Here is a 16,449-nt window from a genome sequence, read left to right on the forward strand (position 1 = left end):
TTATTATTATTATTTTTCCAGCTGTGATGTTTTGTGTATTTATGAAGTATTGAATGTGATTTAATTTATGTAGGGTTGATTGATTTGTGGACTTTTGGGATTGTGGTTTTATTTTTCACAGTTGTAGGTGTTGGTTTTTTTGGCATCAGTAGCTGTGGTGGACCTATATAGGTCACCGGAAATGACTGATTCCCATTTTCATAGTTGTATGTGCTGATGTTTTAGTATCGTCATCTGAGGTTGACCTATGTAGGTCAAGGGAAATGTCCAATTCCAATTTTCGTACTTTTTGTTGTGGGTATTGGTGTTTTGGTATGGTCATCTATGGTTGACCTATATTGTTCAAGGGAAGTGTCCGATTCCTGCAGATTTTTGTTGGTGTAGCAGAATGCTGTATTTTATTTCTTTTTGTTCTTCATTTTGTGTTTTGGGATCATGGTGTGTTTTTTTTACCAGCTTGTCCTCACTCTAAAACCCCAAACTTCCCGCAGTTGTCCCGTTGGTTTCATTGTATTTTTGGTGGGAAATGTTATTGTATTATTTATATGTATCTTCGTGTTTGTTGCCATGTGTATGTAGTAACGTCATAGACACACTTAAAATAGCTATTTCCGGCATATTGATGACGGGTGGAATCAGACACTTCTGTATCAAATAGTCTTTCAAACACACTGTAAACCGTGCTTTACCTGAAACCAAGTTTTTAATGGTTGCTGACTTGCTGACAGTTTATTGAAAATGCATGTTCCTGAATATTGGACCCCTTTTGGACCAAGGTAAGTGATTTTAGGTCTTGATATAGATTGCTGTTCCCATTTCTAGTACTGATATTATGTATTAAGCTATTGGTTGGAAATACTTGTAACAAATTTCATTAAGGAATAAATATACTAGGAAGCAGTGGTTAGAATACAAAGTTCCTTGAACAGGTTCCTACATGATGTTCTTGAATTGATACCACAAACGATTTTTATTACACGCTTTTACATGCGTTTGCTACGTTTGATAAGTTACCACAGAATATGCTCCCTTATGAAATAACAGAATGAAAAAATGTGGTATGCCCTTCCCAACTGAATTTATTATCGAGTTGTAGTCCCAGAAATGTAACACTGTCAACCTTTTCGATCTGCATGTCTTCATATGTTCTAAACATGCTGTAGCTGGAGAAATCGAGCAGTTTCCAAATCTGACATAAATCGTGGATTAGCGTACTGACACTTTCCCCAATAGGACTAGCTTTTACAGCACAAGAGTAAACGAATCTGTCACATTACGCATTTTTGTTGTATTACAAGGCTGTACACTTTATTCTATTATGTGAGCAGCACAAGAAATTAAGCTTCGAATTTAACCTACAGTACTCAGTTTACATATTACTTCATACTTAAAAATGCATGCTGTTAACAATTTACTTAAACAGTGCTTTGGCGAAGTTCCATGTAGTTTCTGTCGCAGCTGCGAAGATAATATTTCTAATAGCGACCGATAACCTACAAACATATAATATGAAACACTAATAATCGTTCTAACATCAACTAAAATGTACCCGGAGTTAATAAGCTAAGGTTATGACACGATTCATACGACATTCCTGCTATTTCACACTACTCGCAGTTATACTGATAACTAAACTGAAGGATTCCAACTATGTCGTTATTTAACTGTCGGAGTATTCGGTATTCGCTAGCGAAAAATAACTTGGCAGTTATTAATAACCGTTAACGATAACGGTTATCAAAGAATAACTGGAAATGTGATAACGGTTACTCCAGAATAACCGTTTGGCCCACCTCTAATAATGGCATCCAGCCGAAGGTTCAAATTATCCCGCAACTGCAGCGCCATCAGTGAGTCTAGTTATTTTTTACAAGGTCTTTGAAAATTATATAAGTTATTCCAACAGTCATATGTTACTAAAGGTATAAAAAGAATAATAATAATCTGAAAACGGCGTCTTGTAATATTTTTCAATTCATATTAGTCGAGAGGTACAGTTTTTTATTAATAACAATAACAATGAATGCTTACGCTGCCATTGCACATAGGCAGCTATCCTGGCGCATCAAGTCTCATAGAGAAAATTAATTAAAAGTTGTTTAAATGTATCATCGTGTAATATTAAAAAAAGATTTTTAATCCATAGTGAGTAGGACTGATGTCTTCACGTTGGGAGTATGCTATTGTTGGTGATAGTGGCCCGAGAAAAATCAGCCGTGCCTTTTAACAAACATAAAAGAGAAAGGATTTATTATTTCTATTTTTCAAAACCGTTTCATACAATAAGAGTAACGGCACAGTTATCGTTGTGTGAAGTATTCAATTAAAAAATTTAATTATTCATTACGTGATACCCTTCAGTTATCAAGTTATGTACCTTAGATATGAGAGAGGGAGAAAGAGAAACAGAGAGAGAGATGGAGAGAGATTTGACTTATTTCAGTTCTGTGTTTATATGGCCAAACAGTGCACTGGTAACCTACCTGTACTCTTCTTACCTGAAAGAGAGATTTTGCCACAGAATCCTAACGTTTCTGCCTAGTTTCTTAGGGAAAGACAACTGCACTTTCCAGAATAATGAAATGACAAATAAAATACTGAAAATAATCATAACTGTGCCATTTATTTAGAAAATCTGAAACGTAATACATAAATGAATGTACTCAAAAAGAACATGGAGATGTGCAGGGACAGCTCTGATTGATCTGCAGTGTCTACACAGCACTGAATCTCACAATTGACTTCTAGTAGCGAGTTTGATGTGCACGTTGCCTGCGCTGCTGTTCCTGGTGCCTCTGCTTCTGACGATAAGCAAACAGGGGGCGGAATATGAGTGTCTCAGCAGCCTCCAAATCTGAGTCACCAGATGTATCACGTGTGGCTGTGTGATGATGTGTACTTTCTGCAACTGAATTGTCTGCTGCATTCCCAGTGGCAGCAGAGGCAGTAGTTACAGCACATATAGCAACACAGAGCAGGAGCACTATCTGAAACAAACATAATGACTGTAGGATTCTCTCACCACTCCAACATATTTAAACAAAAACATGTGAGAGGCATTTGAGTAGTTTACAGAACACGTTTCAATGATGTAATTATTAATTTCCATATTAATTGTTTGGTAAGCATAGCTGATTGGAAGAAGAGGTTTTAAATGTGATTCTCATTACTCCAAAAGATGTGGAAATATGAGATGAAATTACTAATTATGAAGACATTTTACCTTCTTACACAATAAAAATAACATATAATGTTTATTTGCACATGCTTGGTCGTATATTCAGTGATCATGAAATGGAATATACATAACAATAAGGAAATATTGAAGCTATTAAACAATTAAGAAAAAATTACATATGTATCTTCCAAATTGGAATTTTATCCGAGTAGCCACAAATCCTGATTATCAGGCCTAAATATGTTTTAAAACAACACAACCAGATGTTATAAATTAAAAGAAAATCTACCACACCAACCACAAATTCTTTGCATTGCCAGCTTGTAATACTAAACATATACTCCTGAAGCCAATTAGTACTGCACAGGTGAATAGATTTAGTGGCAAGGGGAGAGGGTGGTAGGTAGAATGAGGAAACAAACGTGAATGTGTATGTGGTTGCAAACATAAATCTTTATTGAGAGCACATGGCCAACATTACCTTTAAAATTAAGAAAAAAAACTAGATTTAATGAACAAACAATGATACCACTTAGTACCAGCACACATTACTATTTATTACTATAGCTACACCATTTGTCAGCCAAGACTGGATAGACTGTGTCAGTGTTACAAGACTAAGATTACACAAGCTTTATAATAGAAGAAAAGATTACCATAACTATGCATACTATTACTATTACTAAGTCAACTTCTTTCACCAGTCATGGCCAGGCAGATAATGTCACATCTTAGCAATTACATATAAATACCACTGCTAAAAGTAAGACAACAGACAAGAAGTGTTACACAACATTCATTTCAGGACACATTGGCTGTTTCTCGAGCACATGCATTAGTCTAGCTTTGAACATACTCAGTGGCAATATTCGAACGTCTGGTGGCAGGTGTTTGAACACCAATGCTGCTTGGGAAAACTGTCCCGTGTCTTTCTTAGGTGACAGCTTGGCATATCAATATCAGTCTTGTTTCATTTGTTGTAGCTGCAAATTTCTTATCTCTTGCAGAAGGATCCTTGATTTTCTTTTATATAGACAAGAGAGCTGAAAACATACTGGCTAACATTGTTATTATTCCCAACTGCTTAAAAATGGGTCCACAATCTCAAATTTCTTGATGGATGATATTATTCTTACAGCCTTCTTTTGCAGGAGCAATATGTTTTTACTTCTAGTAAAGTGACCCAACAGTAGCAATCCAAATGTGATGTGTCTGTGGATCAGTGTGTAACATTTTGTGATTAAGTAGTGATCTGTTAGGACACATCTGAGCTTCCTGAGGGGATAAATTACTCTTGAGAGCTTAGAATACATGTGCAGTGTGTTCAGTCCCTGTCAGCGTATTGTCAATTGTGATTACCAGGAGTTTGACACTATCAGCATTTGCTATGGGTCCACAGTCATCAAGGCTGCATTATATTTTCTGTATTTTATCTTCATTTAATTTCATTTTGTTTGCTTTGAACCACTTTTGGCTACTTCAGACAAAAGTTCTGCATCCCTTAGTGCCTTAATTGAATTTCTACCCCTGCTCACTGATGTTGTATCTTCTGCAAAGAGCAGGGTGTGACCATCACAACTTAAGTCATTGACGGATATAGAGCTGAGGGTCAAATATGGAGCTCTGGAGTATACTGTGTTCAAGTGCGAATTCGTCAGACATTGCTCGCTGGATACAAACACTCTGCCACCCTCTACACCGTAAGATTTTAATTTTTGCAGCAGTAGGCCTATCTTATGAGAGATGGAATCGAATGCCTTGCTTAGACCACAAAGAATTAAAACCATCCTATTCCTTTTTTCAAATGCTTCCATTACTTTTGTTGGTTCATCAAGCATTGATGTGGATGTAGATTTCCCTCTTCTACTTCTGTGTTGGTTATCCAGGAAGAGGCTGTTGGCTTCAAAATAACGTAACAGTTGGTTCTTCATTATAGTTTTAGTCACTTTTGCTAGTACAGGTATTATAGAAATTAATCTGTAGCTGCTAAACATATTACAAGTAAATTAATAAATTGTTCTGGACTTATCGAGTACACATTTGTTCACTGGAGAGCATCTGAAGTGTGTTTCTCTGCTCGTATATGTTGACCTCAGTTTCTATGCGACCCGCAAGTAGACTCTACCACTTATAGCCACCCAAATCATACGTGCGTTTGTTGAGCTGTGACACTGTATGCCGTTTTTTTGAGATATATATGGGGCACTCAAAAAGAAACGAGCCAGAGGCATAATTACAGAAACCAGTACCTGTATGTTAAAGGTACTGACCCTAGCTGTTGTGACACTTGTCCCACTTTGACACAAGGTGATGAATGGCAGTCTCATAAAATTCCCGAGGCTGCGATGTTAACGAGTTCCGCAAGTACAGCTGGACGTCGTCGTCCGAGGTAAATCGTTTGCCCCTCAGAGCCTTTTTAAGGGGACCAAAAGTGGCGTAATCACAGGGAGAGAGGTCCCGACTGTATGGAGAGTGACCAAGAACCTCCCATTTCAATTTCTCCAGCAGTGCCACAGCTATGTTGGCCATATGAGGCTTTCCATTGTCACGGAGGAGAAAGACCTCACAAGTGAGATTGTCTGGTAGTTTTGATTTGATCACTTGGCGAAGGATGGTCAAGGTTTGCAAGTAACGCTAGGCATTCACTGTTGTCCTGTGCAGCAGGAAGTGATTCAGAAGGGGGCCATCTTGCTCAAAGAAGAACGTCAGCACAGGGGCAAACGATTCACCTCGGACAATGATGTCCAGCTGTACGTGCGGAACTGGTTAACATCACAGCCCCAGGAATTTTATAAGACAGCCATTCACTGCCTTGTGTCACAGTGGGACAAGTGTTGCAACAGCCAGGGTCAATACTTCTAACATACAGGTACTGGTTTCTGCAATTCTGCGTCCGGCTCATTTCTTTTTGAACGCCCCTTGTACTGAAGCTGCAGCGTTTTTCTTTGGCACGCTAATGTAAAAGGGGGCACAAAATGCGCTAAGTGGTAAAATCTGGGGAATTCGAACACTTATTTACTTTTTTTATGTATACAAATTGACACAAGGCATTTCCTTTGTCTTAGTGTAAAGAAAATCACGTGCCTTATATAAATTAACTTTAAATACTTAGATACAAAAACTGGACATAAAATTTAAATGTGTTTGTCGGTCTGATTTTATCAAAACTAGCGTGGGTGTCGATGCATATGGTGCAGTGTTATATGAGATGTGGCACTAAAGAAACTGGACTGATTGTTGTGCGCATTTCCGGCTTCCATCGATGACAAAGAGTAGAGTGACTGAGTAAACCTTGGGACTCTACCTGACACGCGTGAAAAATTTCGCGCCGCTGTGATGGTTACTGGTTAGTCTGGCTGTGAGCCTTCTCAGAAATGGGACGTGTGTCTGAGCTCCGTCGTAATTGTGCTATGCTCCAAAGTGAAACAATGTGTTAACATCTAATTCCTCACAAAACTTGGAAAGTCCACCACAGATATTTACGATTTGTTGAATCTAGTTTATGATGATCAGTGTCTATCTCGTAGGCTAGTTTTCTTCATCAGGACAATGTGTTGGCTTGTAACGCAATGTCTGTGAAGAGGTTTTTGACGAGAAACAACATTCCCGTGGTGGAACATCCATCATATTCGCCTGACCAAGCACGATGTGACTTCTTTCTCTTTCCAAAACTGAAGTTTACACTCAAAACCACCAGGTTCAAGTTCGTAGATGCAGTGATGAGAAAAGTGACGAGCCTCCTTAACAGTATAACGGAAAAAGACTTGCAGCACTGCTTACCACAGTGGAAAATTCGCATGGAGCGATGGAGAGATCGGTGAAGGGACTGCAGTTGTGTACGTTTTTTAAATAAAGAGTTGCAGCATGAGTCTGGTTTCTTTATTGCCACACCTTGTACCATCAGCTGTAAGGAAACTGTGCATCTCAGAATGAATGGCCTCAATAAACTCATTCACAATTAGCAGTTCCCAAATTTCGTTGCATATTTATATGAAAAAGGTAGTCTTTGAAAAATTTCGAACACTTGAAATTCGTAGTGAGCCGTGGTGGATCATCAATATACATTCCAGGTGTCCACAAAATTTTAGATTCAAATAAATTTGAGGTCGTAAATTTAGTAGCATCTGCTATATAACAGTTACACTTATCAACAAGTTTATACATCTGCAGCCACCGTCAATAATAATAATAATTATTATTATTATTATTATTATATCTTATCAAAGGCTATAGGAAGAAAACTTTGAGAAGAAATAACCACACAGAAGCTAGAAAACATCCTGAGACGACCCCTAGGACTAACAAATTTAGTTGAAACCAGGATGCGTATGCGACCAAAACAAATTCAAGTCAAGAAGCATGATGGCACAATATTTCAAGAAAATTACCCCAGGGGGTAAGTCTTCAGATGAATCCCTTGTCGTGAAAGCCACGGCACGTGAGTCTCATTCGGATTCCGGGGGAGACTCAACATCATGCATGAGATGAATCATAGCATCCCAGTGTATTTCGCGCAGAACTAAATAAAAAACCTTTCTATCAACTTTCAACATAAACTCACTCACACAAACTGGCAAGCTGAAAATCCTCACCAAAGCCCTAAACGAAAATCAGATGTCCATAATTGCCCTACAAGAAACAAGGTACCCAGATGAAGAGATCTTTGAATCCGACAGTTACCGTTTTTTCAAGACTGGAGCTCAAAAACTCAATGAAGCTGTGATGCTTGGAACCGCGTTTGCCGTGAGAACCACAATCCTTAATCCGGTCACAAACTTTGAACCAGTGAATGACAGATTATCCATACTGACAGTCAAATGTACCAACAAAACCTACCCCCTAATAAACATGCATGCGCCTACAAATGATACCTCCTGTTATAGGTTCGAGTTCTCCCTCGGGCATGGGTGTGTGTGTTGTCCTTGGCGTAAGTTAGATTAAGTAGTGTGTAAGCCTAGGGACCGATGACCTATACAGTTTGGTCCCATAGCCCTTACCACAAATTTCCAATTTTACAAACGATAAAAACAGGTATGACTCAGAAGAAGTGGATAACTTCTGGGACCTACTGGATGAAAAACTACCTAGAATTCCTAAACACCATGTGAAACTCCTTATGGGTGACTGCAATATTCAACTCGGCCTAGACGAAAATACAAGAAAATTATAGGAAATTACCCTGCCCATAAGAAAATCAACCAAAATGGCAAAAGATTTGTATCCATCTGTGAAAATCACAACCCGCAGGTAATGTCGACCCACTTTCGCCATCTACACAGGAAGCAGACCAGTTGGTGATCTCCTGTCCAAACCATTGGCGAGTTCCAAATAGACCAAGTCACAATCTCCAGCAGGAACATCCATGAAATTATGACTGTCTAAGTAAAGAAAAACATGAATGTGGCTTCAGATCATTACATGTCCATAATTAAATTCAAACCTATACCCACAAACAGCAGAAAGACTACCAAAAGAATTATACGCTTTGACAGTGATAAACTTCGATGAAGGGTCATGGAGTTCCAAGAAAAGGCAAGACCAAGTGACTGTGACTTCAGTACCACCAAAAAGCCTTATAGAGGCTGCCAAGGAAGTTGCAGAAATAAAAAAAAAAGCAAAATGCACGCCTGGTGGAATGACCATGCGAATCAGTCCTCAAGGAAAGGCTCAGTGCATGGAAACAATACTCCCCAACTAAATTGGAAACTGACTGGGAAATCCTATGTGCCCATACAGCCAGGGCAATCAGAACTCAGAAACGTAAATACGAAAAATCACTCTTTGAAAAGATAGAACAAAATTTTAGGAAGAATGAAACCAGAGAGTACTAAAGAGGCTTCAAACGCAAACTGACTGGCTACAAACTGCTTTCAGCAAAAGGACGGTACACTGGTGATTTAAAATGAAGAAAACTGGCAGATTCTAGCAGACTATTTTCCAGACCTACTGAACTGTAATAAACCCCTGAACCCCACTGAGACCAAAGAACCACTGCTCAGGTTTCCTGAGTCCAGACCACCTGACAGAGATGAAATCAAGTGCCACATTGCCCATCTCAAAAACAACAAAGCACCTGGAGAAGATTCAGCCGTAGCAGAACTGTCGAAATATGCCCCAAAGGAATCACTTGAAATCTTATAAAAACAAATAGAAAAAAACTGGTATGATTAAACACTGCCCGAAGATCGGAAAATAGCCGTAATTCATCCCTTGCACAGAAAGGCAACATGAAAGATATTAACAACTACTGAGGAATATCTCCGCTACTGGAAACCTATAAAATTCTCTCACTCGCCATTCTGGAGCCTTTAGAAGCCCAGGTCACACGTCAAATAGGTGAATTCCAAGGGGGCTTCACAAAAAGTCGCTCAACAGCTGAACAGATTTACAACCTCAAAACAGTAATCAGATATTATACTCTAAGGTCCAAACACTATGTGTCAGCCTTTGTGGACTTCAAGAAGGAATACGACTCCATAGACCGAGAGGTCCTGTTGAACATCCTAAATGAGTTCAGAGTTAACTTCAAAATGCAGGCATTAATTAGAGCTACCCTAACAGATACAAAATCCAATGTAAAATTCCTCGGGTGTCTCTTGGATTCCTTTGATATCAAAACAGAGGTCAGGCAAGGTGATGGCCTGTCTCCAATGCTTCTCAAATACGTCCTTGAAAAGATCCTCAGAACCTGGAGCGAAAGATTAATGGAAACCAACTATGGCCCATTGCGAATTGGGACCAAATCGAAGGGGATCGAGGAAGACTGCTTGGCTTTTGCTGGTGACATTGTCATTCTGTCAAATGACATAGACACCACTGGAGTTCAAATCGAACTGTTAAAAGAAATCGCTGAAGAAATTGGTCTGCAAATATCATTTGAGAAAACAGAAGTCATGACTAATAATAAAAATGCCCTATCAAAACTCCATACGAAATGTGGGATCATTGCCCACGTAGACAAATTCAAGTACCTGGGTGAGATCATCATGAAAAATGGACTCGACAAGGAAGCACTTAGTACACGGATACGCAAACTAGAAACAGCTTACCAAACATCCCACAGGATCTACAACAAGAAATTCCTTTCCCAGAACACTGGTTCCTTTGTGGCTAACTTTTCCTGGTAACTTACATTTCTGTTCCCAGAATGAGATTTTTCACTCTGTAGCGGAGTGTGCACTGAAATGCAATTTCCTAGCATATTAAAGCTGAGTACCGGACTGAGACTCGAACTCAGGACCTTTCCCTTTTGCGGACAAGCACTCTACTGACTGAGCTACCCAACCACGACTCATGACCTGTTCTCACAGCTTTATTTTTGTGTTAGTATTTAAACTAGATTCAACATAGTTCATGTTTACACTGTCCGCGAAGGCCAATTCCCTCGCAGTAAACAACCAACTCCAAATACGAAGTACTGTTTGTGGAAATGATTAAATTCAAGTAGTAGTGTCTATGAACATGGTCACTTGACTAGAACACAAATGAGGTGCTGAGATCCATAATGACCTAAAACACACCGCCATTCATCTCACATTTAAATGAATATGAGACAAACCAGTGACACAACTTTTCATGAATTTTCATCTATATAGTGTGTGCCTAAAGTACAAATAAACCTTACTCACCTCAAGATCAACAGATTTCAGAAGCAGATGCTACAATCACACAATCGATGGTGATGTGCATTAGGCCATTATGAATTTCAGCGCCTCAAATGTATTACTGTATAATAAAATTCATAACTTAATACACTATAACTCATTCAAAAACCTACAAAATAGGTTTACTGTCAGTACAACTTTAACATATACTGACCTCCGATTTAATTTTACTATGGTATGTAGTGAGTGAATTAGCATATCTTAGGAGAGTGCTGTCATCTAGCAGGATTTCTGCCAAGCGAATTGGGATAAAAGTCTGCTGCAGTATGCTACCACATGGTAGCACTGATGTAAATTTTTAGTTGAGTGGCAAGGACTAGCTGTGCACATCGTGAATCGTGCATGTTGTTTATCAAATCCACATGTATTTTGCCTGTAAGGTAATTACATCATGCAAGTTGCACATATGATTATTATCATTATTCTAGATTATATTACATTTTTGCAGATGGTCAGAGGAGCATGTTTATACCAGTGTCTTTGTTTCTCACCTTAGTTCCATGAATTATAAAGAAGGAAAGAAGATGACAAATGCAGCCAGAAATACACTATTGTTTCTGCTGTTGAAGACCTTAGACACATATGTTGATTTGTGGGGCTGATAAATGTACACAATTACATATCACAAATTTTACAACCAAAAATTAATGTTTATTCTTTGAAAAGAATAGTGTGATTGATTTTAACATTTCATGTACATTCAAAAGTTTTCATATGGTACAAAGTCCTCACAGCGGGACTAGATGAGTAAATTAAATGTCAATATCTGTGTGAAGGAATGTCTGCCTCTATAGCTGACTCATCGGGGTAGCTGGCTGCCTTGAGGAGGACCCAGGTTTGATTTCTGGTCGCATGCCTATCAGTCAAGTGCAGACACAATAATCATGCTTCTTTCAGACTGTCTTTTAAGTAATTTTCTTGCAATAATGATATGTTTAGGTTTCATTGATTCCTTACCCATTGAGTCTGATGTGTTGCAAGATTGATGCAACCCAACCTGTTTCAGTGGTCAGTGAAATACATGAGAATTGTTTAAACTTTAATTGGAGATCTTTCCACACTTTGTGACACATAGATTCTATCGATTCTACAGCAGGACTGTGGAGCCACATATGTGAACTTAACAAATGTGGGATATTTGATTTCGAAGCCACCTTTTGGTTTTAAGTCAGTAACCAGGCGCTGTAATTCATTAGAGACATTACAATTCATAATCTGATCTTTGTTGTTTAAAACACAGTTGAAATCACTTGCAATTAAAAAGTCTTCTTGATTGTTCATAGTAAATAACTAATTTATTCTTTAAGAAATCTTGTCCTGTCCTTTTTATTGGAGGTTCTCAAAGGAGCATACAAATTAATAAGGGTAAAGTCAAAAACTTTTATCCTTAATCTCTGTTGGTTTTTAATATTTCAATTTCAGAAACAGATATCCCTTTTCTGACTAAAATGGAAGTCCCCAGGTTTATTTCGAGTGAAATATTATTTCAGTATATCCTGTAATGTTAAACCCAGACATCACAACATCTTGTGAGAAGGCTACATTTATCCCTGACTCATATAAATATTCTTTTAGAGTAGCAACTTCTGGGTCAGATGTTATCCAGTTGATATTTAGAGTTGTAATCGTATAGGCTTGCGTTATTTTAATTTCGTTTTAAAGAAAAATATAAAAATCAACAAGAAAATTAATAAATAACTACTTCAATAATAAAGAAATATCTGAACATATGAACAAATAAATGGAACAGTTAATAAATCACAAATCCTCCTGTCATTGAAATGTGCAGTAATAATTTCTCGAATAAACTGTGGCTATTAATGCAGTTGAGGTAACGTACGTCACTAATAACACAAAGTTCGATGGAAATACATTTTATTAAACACTGAATAAGTAGACACCGTACAACAGAAAACGTGAGTGTTACAGCATACGAGAAAGACGGTATCGGCCTGATTCAAAGAAAGGCGTTCACAGATAAGAAACACTTTTCCCTTGTCAACATTCGCCACAAAACATTACTTCGTTTTTAAATTACTTTAGATGTTTCTCTTCGATGCTGATTTCATCAGAAATGAGTGTTTTGAGTGACTAATGTTTTGAATTTTTCTCTTGAGATTCTTCCTTGACTACCTCGTAATGTAAGTTTTTAGATTTCGTGTTGTCCTACTGAAGTCTTTACTTCTCTTCACTACGAGAAATCTTTCGATGAGGTTGCGATCTCATCTTGTGTCGATCGACATCTTGAGTCCTCATGTTTGCCTTTCAAGACTCCTTGTCTGATATTGTTTCTGTAGTGGTCGCAACACTTTCGTGTTTGGTTATTCTCCTTGACTGTTTATTTTCTTTTTCAGTTCACACTGGAATGTCTCGGACTGATCTGTGTATTTCAGCCACAACCGGAGATTGTTTCTGCTCTACCATTTCTGGTTCTTCTGAGAATGACATCTTCGTCATAGCTTCACGCACTTCGTCCATGATTTCTGATTTTGTATCGACATCAGGCAGAGGCTAGGTTGCTTCTACTAATGTCTTAAGTTCCACTCGTGTGCTCTGTTTCCACAGACTCTTCCGCACTCGGCACTACACTGGTTCTGTTTATGGCCGCAGTGTGATCTGCGGGAGGAGTCGATACCTGAGCAGTCTTTAGTTGTTTCTAGCGGTCTTCTATTGTTTTGCAGATTGCATTCTCGGACGGGTGAGCCGTGATTTGTCTCTATTTCTAAGAGAGGAAAATCTTTGTCAAATTTTATGTGCATATCAGAAGTACCTACTATGTCACTAATAACCGTAGAAGGTTTTTCAATACTGGGCAAAACATCACTGAGTGTGAGTTTTTGGCACTGAGTTAAATTATTTTTTAGTACAAAAACATGGCGTGGACAGATTTGCTGGAAACAGCCTGATTGACTGTAAATGTGACATGTTGGGACTTGACCAGAATAGACAATGTGTGCTTTGTGACAATCCACAGAAATGTAAGACGGAATATTTGCCTTTATTTCCATTTCCACTGACAGGTTACCATTGAAAAATTGCAGTTCATACAGTCTTGACGATCTTTCATTAACAGTAGGTTCTACCCGCCCCCCACCCCCCGCCCCACCCTTATTTATAAAAAGTATCTTTAATTAACTGATTACTAGCTTCGATTGGGACATTCAACACTCACACAGCTTTATATGCGATATCATGTTTTCTTATAGAAACATTGCTTTTCGATTCGTCTCTGTGAACAAATTTGGCTACACTACCCCAAATTATCATCAGCTTGTCAACCATCACTAGGCTAAGAAATTTAACAAAGACGCAGAAGAATCTAATTATGTTATGTGCACAGAATCAGAATTTATTACAATTAACTACTTTAGCCAATCGTGGATTTCCAAGGCGGCAGGTAGAATCAGACGAGTTTCTTTCTTGAACGAGAGCACCAGAGTATTTTTCTTATAGTGGCAGCCATTTTGTTCTGTGGCGAGGAAATTACGGTCACAATCGAAATTCTTCCGAAACACGAAGCGAGGATTGGATGAACATACTTCTTAAAACTATTCTCCGTGTTGACAGCTAGAGTTGTAATGTTCAACACGGCTGTCGCAAACTTCTACGTTTGCTGTTGGTCGAGATGTTTCTGAATGTCAGTTAACAGTTTAATGTTGAAATGTTAATACTACACCTACATTTTAAATTATTTTTGAGATCAATCCGAATTATTAGCGGTGTGTGGTTGTTAGGCAATGTTACTAACACTACAGTGAACCACTGGGCTTAAAGTACACCACTGAATCAAGTTATTCTACGTTTGAGTGTGATAGTCCAATCGCAATGATGAACTGCAGCCTTCAAAACCTCGGTTTCACGTGATGTCCTGTGAAGCTTGTCTAATCAAAGGTGATCACTGTGGTTATGATAACCGCATATGTGACGCTGAATCGCGTCTTGTTGGAAAGTGTCCAGTAGTGTTCAGTTAATGTTGTGCCTGAAACGTGTTTATTTCATTAGCATCGTTAATATATGTGTTGTCTTTGTGGAGAGCTTATTAAGTATGATGAAATACGAAATAAGAGTTCTGACCGACGATTCGGGTTCCAAACACATCAAGAAAGACTGCCAGACAAAGTACTGTAAGTGAACTGACCAACTGTTGTGGCAGTCTGACAACAGCAAACGGTTCGGGCGTGACGTTGAGCGCTCTAATTGGAGGAAACCAGCTCCAACGTGTGAAATACTGTGGTGTTCAAACCAATTTTCGGACTGGTAACAGCGTTAAAAGGTAACTTGCATTACAGTCGATCAGTGTATCGATCATTCCTGCAGAAGTACAGGGTGGTCAGAAACAGCCTGAAAAGGTTGTAAGGGTGTTGCAGGGTAGGTTGTGCTGTAAGGGTGTTGCAGGGTAGGTTGTGCTGAGAAATAGTTGTTAAGAAAAAATTCGATACGTTGCGCCGTTCCCGAGTTAATTCGCTTTGAAATTAGCCAATCTGGCCGTCACGCGCGCTAATTCAAGTGGACTGCCAGATACAATTGTTGTCAGTTGTTCTCACAGCGTAGAAGATAGCGCACGAGACTGCTCAGACTTTCGTTCAGGCTCGATCCTTGCTACCGTTCCATGTCAAGTTTTTGCATCAATCTCTTCTTCCGATTTGGAAAACCAAATGAAGACCACGTTTGGCGACACCGAATCTGGTAGACTGCTTGAATCTGCATGTGCAATGGACCGATTGGCTAACTTCCTACTAATTAACGCGGAAACGGCGCAATGTATAGAATTGACCAATTTGTATATGCGATACAGAGTCATAGTAGGCCTACAGGGAAATTCAAATACTAGTATTGGAAAGAACATCATTCATTGGAACTGGAGACGCACTGTGATCGCCCATTTTTAAAATAATTCACTGTCTACACTAATTTCAAAACAAAGTTACCAGTTTCGGCCATCACCAGACATCCTCAAATCATGAGACAGATACTGTGATTCATTCCCACCACTGCAGAAATCAAATTTTTCTCTTTCTCTGTATGTTGAGAGGATTTGCCTATACACAGGTGTGAAGATCCATGCAATGGTGGGAGAAAGTAGTATTTTCATTCGACTGCTGCCAGAGCAACTAGCACGATAAACGAACTACATGGAAATGAAGAAGAGTACATACCCTATGTGGAAGTAGCTCATTTCGACAGTAAAAGACGATAGATATTTTCAGCTGTCGACCAATGTACTGTTGGACGTGTACACGTCATATTCACCTCACTTTCAAGTAAACTAGGAGTGAAACAAGCTTCTCCCCAATCAGGCAGGCTAAGATATTATAACCAATGGTTGTTAACACAGCACGCACGAACTCTCTTCGTCTCTGCCTTGTCTCGCTATCTGACAAGCTATACGAGCTAGTTGGTGCGATGAATGGCAGCTAGCTCTAAATATAATTTAATGCAGATGAGTAGGAAAAACAATCCTGTGACATTCGAATACAGCATTAGTAGTGTGCTGCCTGATCCAGTTAGATCGATTAAATATATGTCTAGGCGTAATCTTGCAAAACAATATGAAATGGAATGAACATGTCAGGTAGTTAGTAGGGAAGGCGAGTGGTCGACTTCGTT

Source organism: Schistocerca cancellata, chromosome 5 (genome assembly GCF_023864275.1).
Source record: "Schistocerca cancellata isolate TAMUIC-IGC-003103 chromosome 5, iqSchCanc2.1, whole genome shotgun sequence".
In the NCBI taxonomy this organism is placed as follows: Eukaryota; Metazoa; Arthropoda; class Insecta; order Orthoptera; family Acrididae; genus Schistocerca; species Schistocerca cancellata.